At 36.2% G+C, this 13,078-nt stretch overlaps 1 non-coding gene across 1 annotated transcript; it reads right to left on the reverse strand.

The window, feature by feature from the left end:
* Positions 1-639: 639 nt before the first annotated feature.
* Positions 640-712, reverse strand: Trnas-gga (transfer RNA serine (anticodon GGA)). The gene has a single exon. It is a non-coding gene; the product is annotated as a tRNA-Ser (tRNA).
* Between the last annotated feature and the right edge of the window lie 12,366 nt (positions 713-13,078).

The following is a 13,078-nucleotide window of genomic DNA, read 5'->3' on the forward strand; positions in this document are numbered from 1 at the left end:
TGCCGATTCCGCGTCGATAAGTTTGGGGAGACCCTTAAAGGTTTGAAGTTGGTAGAGGGTTAAAATTTTATTTAAAGCGGAACTTCAAACTTCGTAAATAGGTAGTAGGTTTTATTAAATACAGACTGGACTTGAAAATCTTCTGGGGGTTGAGAGGGATTATATCGAGAACAATTTTATTCAGTTTGGGGCTTTAAACTTTGTAGCCAGGTTGTGAAAGACAAATCTCATGTATAATAATTAACAAATGATTAACCGTCCCTACTGCTATCTTTTGCTGCATAATGTTCTAAGCTAATGTAGAATATATAACCACCAATATACATCCACACGCGTACGAAGTCGCTGGCAACAGCTAGTACTATATACAGATGCTTCAAATAGTGGTTAGGGTATAGGAAGTGGTCATCTTCATTATTGAATAATACTATACAATTCGTCCAATCGATCTGTTCATCACCTATAAACCACGATGATTGGATAGTAAATTGGTCAATCAAACTGTGAATTTAACTTTAGGAACAAATCAAATTATTTTATGAAATATTTTGATTTGTGTTTTTAAGTAGTCATACTACCATATATAAATTATAAACTGAAATAAATGTCATATATTAAAGAAAAAGTGATTAAGCCCAGTGGTGAAGGCCGGATTCGAACCGGCGTCTTTAGCAATCCGGGCTAACGCCTTGAACCCCTTGGCCACCCCGCCACGGTGGAACCCGTCCCAATTTCTCGACTATATTCACCGTTACTCATCTATCCATCCTAATTATCTATCTGCCTTCACTATTTATACTATAAGATCATGTATCTTTCACAATTTAACCATGAATTCTCCCACGTAAGTAACTTAGCACACACTTAGGCATCTAGGATAAGATTAGTCTTTAGTGCCGTGTAGGATTTGAGCTAATGAGACATAAAATAACACTTACGATATAGAATCACTACATAGTATAAAACAAAGTCGCTTCCCGCTGTCTGTCCCTATGTATGCTTAAATCTTTAAAACTACGCAACGGATTTTGATGCGGTTTTTTTTAATAGGTAGAGTGATTCAAGAGGAAGATTTATGTATAATTTGTTAACCCGTGCCGGGTCCGGTCGCTAGTAGTGAATATTACGCGAAACTCTGCGTAGGCTGCGCCACTGCCACAATTAATCACAATCTGGGGGTCTACCGCAATCGAGAGAGTCGAAATTTTGTCATCTGACCCTGATCTGATATGATTGTGTTCCACAATAAAATAGCCACTATCACTCTTGCATATTCGAGCGATAAAGAGGCAAATAGCTGAGTTTTCGCTTTTCCCGGTAGAGGTCGATTTTCGCTTTTTACATAAAGGAGAGGACTAATTGTGATATCCGCGTCACAGAATCTCGCATCGAACATAAATTCTGCGCAAACGCATCGAGGTCACGCGTATTGAAGAATGCCCTAGCTTAGATCATTAACACGTACGCAAAAATATACCCTATCTCAATGGAATAAGGTTCATATTCGTTTAAATCTTTGTGACAGGTATAGTGAGGATGGCTGCAACTGACATGTAATTAATTTGTTAGATGTAATAAATTGTAATTACAAGGTGTTTAGTGTGGTGTTAAATATTTTAGTTATTTGTGTTAAGTTGATTTATGTACCCATTCATACAAATTAATTAATATACTTACTATAAGTATTACTATATACGAGTAAGCCTCATTGGTTGCTTCTTATTACGCAGGGTGTTTTTCAAAATCGTTAATTCGTCTCGAGCTGGAGGTTATATTAAACGACTTTTAAGAGAACAATCCCTAAGTCTCTTGTCCCAATTCATAAAACTTTTACGGGTCTGATTTAGTTAATTTATGTTTTATCCCTTTCTTACAAATACATAAGTCAAAATGACAGATAAGGACAAACGATTATTACCTAATTGAGGTTTGTAGCGCGTTTATGAATAAGGGTAAATCTTTAACAAATATTGCTTTTTAGAACTTTCCTGCTGATTAATTTTGATGCAGCATTATTATGATTGATTGATTGATCATTTATTTGTCAATAGTGGGTTCACAAAGAGGTCTTAAAACTATTTACAATATGTAGGGGAAGTCCGGGTAAAGCGAACACCCCAGGCAAAGCGAATTCGGGCTCCCAATCCTAAACTATTCGACTTTGTCGCACCACGCGCCTATATGATGTTCAGGATCCTTCGCTCTATGAGTGGCAAGCGTCACAGGGAGCGGTCGCTGTGAGCGTCGTCGGTGACGAGTCAAAATGTGTTTTTAGTGCAAAATATTCGATTTTGAAAGGTAAGTACATGGTATGTTATTTTGTCACAGTAATTCCCTCGAATTTTAATTCAAGATGCTTCTATTGCTTATTAAAGTATCTTCCTTTTGCAACGCATTTCTTTTAAAACAATCCAACGATTATTTTTTTTAATTATTAATTTCTTAAACTGACTGATTGGGCAAAGTGGATCGGGCAAAGCGGATAGCGTGTTCACTTTGAATTTATTAGGTAATTTTTTTTTATGATAATATTTTGTTACAGATGGTATATAAATATCAAAAAAAGATCGATAATGGCTCCTGGCTAACAGACGTCATGGAAATGGCTATCAGAACGTGGATTCGCTGTGTTAAAATGTCTTCAGAAACGCCGTGAAGACTTATGCTTATGAAATCAGTGAAAATATATGAAAAGTTACTTGTGCCTTTTCTAATGAATATTATTGAAATTATCTTATTTTGATTAATTTTCACTTAGTTATTAAGTTCACTAAGATTTTATGAGTAATATTTGCTTTGCCCGGGGGCCTGTTTCACTTTGCCCGGCACCCTGGGCAAAGCGAATAAAATATATTTTTTTACGTTTTGTTCAAAATTGCAGCAACTATTAAACATTGGAGGCTAGTGTTGTTTTAAATTAAAAGATTATTAAATAAAGACTTATTATTGATACTTTTTTAATTTCTTCCTCGTAAAATTTTTCTGTTATGTCAAGTCAAAGGTAAAGGTGTTCACTATGCCCGGACTTCCCCTAAGTACATAGGATCTCCACATTGTGCCTACAAACTGGCATACAAATGCCATATACTTAGCGTATGATTTTGGCGTTTTTTTACGTATTTGCTTATTAACCGCCTACGATAAACCATAATATACATGATATAGGTACATTTTGTTTTCATCAAATTTACAATTAATTTAAAGATATTGCTAGAGCTAATTTACAATTAATTTAAAGATATTGATTGTTAAATAGGTTACCGATAGATTGCCCGCGACTTCATCTACGTGAAATGATTATGATGATATGGCGTCTTAATACAAAGTACCCTATGCAAACCTACCTACCTCGGGCTTCTAACTATCTTCATAACAAATTTAATCTAAATCGGTTCAGCGACTTCAGTGGTATAAGCGTGAAGAGATAACAAAGTTATATACATATACAGGGTGCTTCCTGTAACAGGAGCAATAAATTAAACTGTAGGCTGTACTCCTCAAACTGACCAACATTTTATTCAGCAACTTTTGAAAATAACTCATGTTTTGATTTTTATTACACTTTTAAGTTTATTCTAAGACGCAATGTATTGCAAATTTTGTTATGTTTAAAACGTGACAAGCTACGTCAAACACACTGATGTCAGCGTACATTGAAGGCAATATTTATTTTGTATGAAAAAGAGGAAGTCTAAAGGATTCATAATTCTTAAAAGTTGCTGAACAAATGTTGGTCAGTTTGAGGAGTACAGCCTTTAGTTTAATTTATTGCTCCTGTTACAGGAAGCACCCTGTATGTATAATATATTATTGGGCGATATAACGATCAAGGGATATAATTTATATACATACGAATGACATGTTTATAAGTCATCGCAGTCGATGTTGGCTCTAGCTAGACTACCTCCTTAAAATACCTAATTAGTAGCTGCAACTGTCATCTGCAAAGATGCTGTGGCCAATGATGTATGAGTGACCAATCCAAGTCATCCCCAGTACTGGTCAATCCCACACTATTACGGCCATCTTATCTTCCACATCCATCCCGTCTAAAGCATGTATGAACATGTATGAATATGTATGAATATGTATGAATATGTATGACGTCGCGATAATTGGATGTCATTCCGACGTGATTTATAAGTGCACTCTGTACACTTTACTACATAGTTGCCATTGATGCCAATGGACTTTATATATGTATATGTATATATATTTATGTAGTACCCACAACATAAGCCTTATTGAACTTTCTGTAGGAATAGGTAAAATTGTCCTACTAGTAACTAGTATAATATTATTATTACAAGCTTTTATGTAACTTGCAATGTATGTGTATGTAACTGTACATAATTAGGCATTAAATCACTCGTGTGATCCTATTAAGAAACTCGCTTCGTTCGTTTCTTAAACCCACACTCGCGTTTTAATGCCTTTCATTATGTAGCAGTCACATAAACTACTAATATATGTTTGCACGGGTCAAATCTTGCAAGTTTGATCCACTTCCCGACTTCCAATTAAACTGACTGAGAGGATCGTTCCGTACTTTAAAATATATAACCGTAGACTTTGTTTTATATATACTATATGTATAGAGATTCTCTGACGACCAATATAACTAGAGTTAAACCAAAGAAAGTCTGCAGCGCAATAATTTGACAGCGAATTAAAAAACTACATATGGCAATGTTTTTTAGCAGTCAGTAAACGTCATGCACTATGGTATGTGTTTGTCAAAATCGTTTAAATATTCGTTGTGTTTTGTGATGAACGGAATAAACATGGTGAAACCTTACAAAGCCGGCGTGCGGGAGTTACTTTTCCGCATGACGAATAATTTTACACTTGTAAAAAGTCAGCACGAGGCGATTCAAGCTGAAAAACGACAATGTTTACAAAATTTGGAGTTGATGACGGGTAAGTGGAATGAAACATCTTAATACTTCACCATATGTACCTACTTAGATAATATAATATTGGTTTAGACTAAGGTTTTACAGCAAATTGAACACACCTAATAGAATACTTATGAACTCACGGCATGGGTACCTACTAGTTAAAGCTAAAATTTATTTTTTGAATATATTTTTATTGTTTTAATGGTTTATTTCGTTTTTCCGAAAACTTTAGTTCGCAAATTGCAATTCTCTGTCAATCTAATTACGCCTTAATGGGAGTAAAAGAGAAAGATGCCCGCATATTGAGAACTTCGGTGTTCGCAGTAGGCCTTCTGTACCTATTTACCGCCGTCGCGGATATTACAAAAGCTTATTAATTTTGATGAAGCCAAATGTCACATTCTCCCAATATTATTTATCAATATTAGTATATGTCTACATATTAATAGTGACATCTATTTTTGGAATGAAATTTATTTTACCATAAAAATTAAGCTGTGCATACAGCTTAATTTTTTCATTTTCATAGACGGTAAATATGGTAGAAATTTCACAAGTATCAAGACTATTTAATCCATTTTCTGTGGTGTTGTCGCATACTGATTTTTAAAAACTACTTTTAATCTAGCGCTGCAGACATTCTTTGGTCTTACTCTAATTATCCGTCTCAAAGGACCATAAAACCTCTGACATTTACCATAAACTAGTCACTTAGTCATAAATTTCTCATCACAGACGCTGCGACCTACATTACTTTACAATTAAGTATGTGATGTATCCTTAAGCAATGTAGATTACTTCACAATAGATCTCGCATTGTAAAATAATTATACTACCTATTACGTGCGACGTGATCTCAGTTATTGGAATGATTTTTCATTTTTATTTCCGTACCCTCATCAAATACCGGAAACGCACTAGCAACCTCTCTGGTGCAATGGGCGACCGTAAAGGATGACTCACGTTAGACCGGGCCGTGTCCGGCGCTTACTTTTCTATGATAGATGACCGGTGATCACGTGATGCTTTCCATGGAAAACGAAGCGCCGGAAGCTCCGGCCCGGACACGGCCCGGTCTAACGTGAGTCATCCTGAAATCCTTACCATAAATAAGTTTTTGGCAAAAATTTCATTTTTGGTACAAGCTTTTATTGCTGACTGTACTTTTCTGACGACAGTCAACTAATACTCATCGAGACAATTCTAAAAACCCCTAACACAATTAGGTTGCGTTGTTTCATCACAGAGTTCCTATGGCCACCTCCTGTCTCCATCATCAGGTCAGCTCTATGTCATAATAATATTGCATTGTCATTAGTGTCCGACCGAAACATGTTTTTTTGCCGAAACCGAAACCGAAACCGAAGGTTCGGCTTTGGCCCCAGTTTCGGCCGAAACCGAAACCGAAACCGAACCTTTTGTAGACTTGTGAAAATCGTTGAAAATATGTCACTAAACCGCTTTTTAGAGAAGAGGCCAATTCGTAGAAATTACCTTATTTACGATTTTCGTAGGAAGGTTTATACCGGATTGGACTAAAGCAAAGGGGGTGCAGTACTTAAAAAAAAATCATCAGAGTGATGTTATTGTGACGCCTCTTTTTCATGATCTTATCCTAGAGAATACGCTTTTGATTTTAGACAAAAGTTATTCCTTAAACATGCTTATTTTAGCGTATTCTCTACGATAACACAATAAAAAATAGGTGTTATAATGACACAACATTCATCGAAATTTTTACTGTCCTAGATTGTCCCAACTTTCCGGTCAAATATCTTGGCGATTTTCGATTTTAGAGAATAGTTTTTCCTACAAAACATGCTTATTTTAGCGTTTTGATTGAATTTTTTTTAAGTTTTTTTACGATTCCTATACATTTTGCACTTTTGGTCAAAAAATCTGACTTTTTTGTGCACCCCCTTTGCTTTAGGCCGACCGAAAACATTCAAAAATTACACATTGCAGAGTTGATTAAGAACTGCTCTACATTGATAACTACTGAATGGATTGTTCTAAAATACATACCAAGTGAAGTGACTGTGAATATCCTCTATATAATGTTCAAAAATAATTAGCGAGAAATATTAAAAAAATAAGAGAAATAGGTACATCAATTAGAATAACAGTATAATTTACTGTTATGGGAAACTTCTAAAATACATTTTTTTTACTGTAAACATACCAAGTGAGGTATTAAATGGTTTATGAATAAATTACAAATAAATATATAATATAACATACTATACCATTTCCACTATTTGGGCGTTTAAAATATATTTGTAATCAGCTGACAAAGCCCTTTCTTTTCATACCCCACATGGTATGTTTTCAGTAAAAAAAATAGTATTTAGTAGTCTACTGTAACAGTTTATATTATTATTCAACTTGATGTACTTTTCTTATTTTTGGATATATTTGGTTAATGATTTTTAGACATAGTATAGAGAATAGTCGCAGTCATTTTGTATAAAAGTTGTACTAATCCATTCAGCCATTTTCAATTTAGAGCAGTTCCAATCCAACTCTGGATTGTCCAAATTTTGAAAGTATTCTAATAATTTCTTAGACCAAGTGGTGAACATGTTAAACTATGTTGTGTATTTGGAACCTACTCACTAAGCCCTTTCATTTGGTACCACACATGGTATGTTTAAAAGAAAAAAGTTTACAACTTTGTACTGCTGACTTTATGACGTCATATAAACTTATTCCACCACTTTATGAAGCGACAACATGTATTTTGATAATCAGTAGACCATGCTGATTCCAACAATACCACTTGTTGGTACGAGTATAAACTATAAACCTTTTTAGTCCTACGAAAGTTGCTATTCTTCAACTTGGCCACTCCACTAGTACACATACACATTAAGACTGCGTCGCCCGTCCAGTGGCGCCTTGATTAGGGGAATTTTATAATAACGCAATTAATTTATGTATACATTAATCAGCATATTAATATTGTTGTCCTACTTGTTCCCCAACTTTTGATCTTTGTCACATGTTTAGTTTCATAGTACGAAGTACCATGTCGTAAGTTTCGGCCCGGCCGAAAGGTTCGGCCGTTTTTTGGCCGAAACCGAAACTACAGCCGAAACATGATTTTTTGGCCGAAACTGGCCGAAACCGAAACCGAAACCGAACCTTCGGTCGGACACTAATTGTCATCCGATTTATACACATGCATGAAAAATTTCAGCTCAATCGGAAACCGGGAAGTGGATCAAATTTAACTTGCAAGATTTGATTACAGACCGACAGACAGACAACGGGACAGGTGAAACTAAATAAAAGCTTGTAAAAATTCGACTTTCATGCTTTATCTAGTCTATCTAGAGGCACGTCTGTGATCTGTGATACATATTAACCACTTTAAACACCTATTATATGGTTCCCACAATAAAATAGCCACTATCCCGTCGACCTAAAGCCTTTCTAAAAGTTTAAATCAGTCTTGATGATTGGATAAACAGGCCAGTTCGAATATACACTGATATCAGTATGACATCATACAGTTTAAATGTATTCTGATATTATGTATGAGACTCCACAGTGACCACAGTCAAACAAATGAAGAGCTGGCGACTACCTCGCACAACGTATCAGCAATGCGCAGCGAGGAAATGTCGCCAGCATCCTTGGTACAATGCCTCAAGGGCCTATTTTAGATTTAAGCTAGTTTTTAATCTCTTTTAGTAATAATTATCGCTGTATCTGGGGGCACGGTAGTGCCCCCGCCAAGACGAGCAAAGCGAAGCGCAAGGGCACTACCTACCTTTTCTCGAAGCGCTTCGTCGTTTTTTTGAACCCTCATAACTTGGGTTTGGATTATGAAATGAAATGAAAATATTTATTTCAGACACCAGGTATCCATATTTTTGTCTACAAAACTATATTAGTAGGTAACAAAGAAAAGAAAAGAAAAATAAAATAAAACTAAAACTATAAACTATAAAAATAAACGTTAATGTTAGTAAAATATATAATGCTCATTGGATCTTACATGTATTGAGATCCAGTGAGTTATAAGAGGGCTATCGACCCTTTCCGCAATCACCTTCAGGAGTGTGTTGGTGCTGCCCCGCACGCGTTGCCACAGGGATGCCAGATGCCAGATAAACAAAATTCTCGGGATATGATGTCAATAGTGGACTTATTAAACGTAAAAAATTTCAATTGCATAGCTCTTATACTTAAGATTTTATTCATATCTAAAATACCCCAATTTCGTCACTGACTCACTCACTCACTGTTGATCATCAAAACCTCTAGGGTACTTCCTGAAGTCCTAGGAAGCTGAAATTTGGTATGTAAGATAGTATTAGTACACAAACAACAAAATAATTCAAAAACTTGAAATTTTTTGCCCCTAAGGGGGGGAAAAGGGGGTGGAAATTTGTATGGGAAATCAATAACCGCTGAACCGATTTAGTTGAAATTTGGTATGTAGATAGTTTTTGTAATGGGGAATGGCATTGAATAGTTTTCAACCCCAAAATCACCCCGTAAGGGTGAAAAGGGGGTGGAAAAGGCGTTAGGGGAAAAGGAGGGTTGAAGTTTGTATGGGGAATCAATAAAAAGCAGATTGTATAAAAGATGCCCCGAGGTACGTATTTCAGGATTTTTAATAATACCTTAAATCACACGCGCAACCCTTTAAATTAGGGGATGGAAGCAACTTACAAAAAGAAGTGAAATCCCACCAAAAACATTTTTATGTAAAATGTTGCCAAGACGAAACCATAAGGCTCGCACTGACAAAAAGTTATCAGATCTCTTGTAGAGCCAAGCTTCTAACTCTACAAGCCCTAACTTCACAAATTCTACACCTTAGTCAAAATATGTGGCTTGGCCGTTTCACTATTACAAGAACTATTTTATAATAAAAAATAAAGATAAGATAAGGGGAGAGCCTCTTGATTTCCACGACTCCCGATTTGGTGTTTCCTCCGGCCAGTGGTTCAGGAAGCTGTCCAGGTCATCCCACCATCTCCGTTTGGGTCTGCCCCGTCCACGTCCCTCTGCCAGCATCCACTTGGTGGCTAAGCTAGCCTACCTCTCCGGATGCATGCGGTAGACGTGACCGGCCCAGTCCCATTTGAGCCTAGACATACGATAACTCAACAACACGAAATATCATTCCGATATCTGTGTACGTTCGAATTGACCTGTTAAAGATCTTTCTAATAAGTTTAAATCTGTCTTGATGATTGGATAAAGTACCTAACGATCAAATGTATTAAGCTAGTATGAAAACTATCAAATTAGCCATTAACTTTACTGTTTTAACAATTTATAAAGTTTGGTAATAGAGTCTGGCTAGCCAAATATTGTTGACAGATATGTCCTTGTTGTATCAGCAATTGTCTTTAAAAAAATCTAATAGTTTGTTGTCAATTTATGTCATTCATTCAAATTGTTCGTGGTTTATAAGGGGTTTATTTTAAATAGTATTAATAATGACTATACCGAGTGAGGTTCGCAAACTATTACTTACGTGTAAATCAAAAATATTTTCTAGTATCAAAACTATAATTCCTACTACACAAAGTGTGACCAGCCCAAGATTTTTTGAATTACCCGCCAAAAATGTGTGTAATATTTCAGTAGCCAGACTCTATGACTGAATTAAATGATGGTTGACAACGCGCATGTAAACCAAAAACGTCACTTTTGATAAGGACAGATCAGTAGGTATAATATCGGAAACAGATCGAATAACTAAAACTCAAATTGGCCTACGTGTCTTTATCGATGCAATTAAGTATAACTTTGAGATGATTAAAAACATCTCAACCTAATGTTAATTACTACACAAGTACTGGTAATATCTCAGTTTAATGGTCTTAAAGTTTGCTACGTATTTAATAAGCCTTCATAAAGAATTGGGCAGTAATTGCCACGCTAATGCAATGCGGGTTAGATACTTGACCTATAATATGATAGGTATGTACTATGTACTACATACTCTCGATTTTATTACAGTCGACATCAGATATATCAAAGCGGTCAAGGCTCTCACAAATATCTGAACACGCCTCTATTGTCAGGGCGTTAGAGTGCGTGTTCATATATTGTGATCACCTTGGCCGCTCCGATATATCTGATGGCCACTGTACCATCAACATTCAAGACCTATTGCTAATTATCTATAATAATGTTTTTGACATATTCTGGCCAATATTTTTGTTGTAGATATTTTTCGTCAGATTTCGATAAAATGTTGGTGGATAGATAGAATTCTCTATTCTGAAATTTCACTATGATCTAAAAATCTTCCTCAGAGTTACGAAAACTTATTCTAGTTCCGTAACTCAACGGATTTTTTCGGGACAAATTGAGATTTCGGTTAATTCCTCCAATGATGAGCTGTTCAAATCAGCCAAATTTAATTTCAAATTGAAAATGAAAGAAGAAAAGACTGATCGACCTCACTGGTGACCGAAGAGCTGGCAGCTTTCTCGCGCAGCGTATTAGCCTCGCAATACAGCGGGGAAATGCTGCCAGCTTCCTCGGCACCATGCCATGGGCCCAATTTCTTGGATTTATTTTAATTTTATGTAGTATTAATTTTTAGTTTATATAATATTATAAATGGGCTTACTCATGGCCACAGACTAGCCGAGGTGAAGACGTGGCCTACGATGGAGCGAGCCTGCCCAGAAGGTGCCTGTTTGACCCTTGATTTGAAGGTTGCCGGGTTATATGAGTTCGGAAATATAGATGCCGGCAAGGAATTGTCGGGAAGGAGTTTTAATTTAGTTTTATTTAGATAAGTTAGTTTTTTTCTAAAATGTACAATTACTAATAACCTATGTTATTTATTAGGCTTATAACTTATAACAAAAAAACATTTCAAATTTAACGAGAAAATATCGACAGCAAAATAAGAAACTGGCCCATATTTTAACACACGTCTCAAAAGCTCGTAAATCTACTTTCTGCCAACCTCGCGATAGTTTCGCCACCCATTGTTCCAATCGTATAGCGAACCTCCTAAATATATATACAATTTTCAACCTTAATCCATTGAGATAAGGTGAAAAGTGTGTACATATTTATGACGTTGACGTACATGTACAGAAACAATGTACGTCCTTGACATGCGTGTGTCTCGCTCATTTGAACTTCCGATGGATATATATTAGTGCGATTGCTATTTATTAAGTAGTTCATGGTGTTTCTCGGCATTTGATTGGCTCTTAAGTACATTGAGGAATAACCCCTAATCTTAACGGGAACTTTCTGAGTGGAAACTTTGAGACTTTTCTCATGAAAGTTTTCAGAAATTTTGAAAAAGTTCTGCAACTTTGCTAGATTAGGCTAGGATGCCACTTTTTAGGGTTCCGTACCTCAAAAGGAAAAAACGGAACCCTTATAGGATCACTCGTGCGTCTGTCCGACTATTCCCCCCCCCCCCACCCTTTATCTCCGAAACTACTGGGTCAAATATTTTGAAAAAAATACACAAAATAGTTCTTTAGCTATAGATGACAGGAAAACCTATTAGAAATATGCAGTCAAGCGTGAGTCGGACTTAATGTACGGAACCCTTGGAAAGTGAGTCCGACTCGCACTAGTCCAGTTTTTTAGTCATTTTACGTCTCGAGACATCGTTAGTCGCGTCGATATATTGATAAAGGCCACTTGCTATAATTACACGCTGACAGCCGCGACGTCTTATCATACGGACAACCTGCGCTCCTAGATTATTCAGATTATGGAAATATTATACCAACATGAGAGCGTCTGCTAGCTGGCGCGGGTGCACGGAGCGGGCGCACGCACGCGGGTGACATTGCAAGTAAATAATAATAATAAAATTATTTATTTCGAAGCACATGACTTCATAGGGTATTAGTATAAAAATTTAAATTACAATAATTCAAATAATTAAAACAACTATGTTAGAACTATGTTAAAATACCGTCGGACGCGCCCGCGCCAGTTAGTGTAGCTCGCTCCGTGCGACCGCGCCAGAAAAAAAAAGATGCATTTTAGACCTGTGTTCGTGTTTTATTTTCTATGGAACAAATGTCATAGGTAATTGAATAAATTACGTATTTACGCTCCATCTCACTTTGGGCAAGCATCACGCGTGGACTTTCGAGTATTATATTTTGAATATCTGAATACGCCTCCTAAGTTTCAACCTGTGTTGGTTGTGTGTAATTACG

The sequence above is a fragment of the Cydia amplana genome, chromosome 23, assembly GCF_948474715.1.
Source record: "Cydia amplana chromosome 23, ilCydAmpl1.1, whole genome shotgun sequence".
Lineage (NCBI taxonomy): Eukaryota > Metazoa > Arthropoda > Insecta > Lepidoptera > Tortricidae > Cydia > Cydia amplana.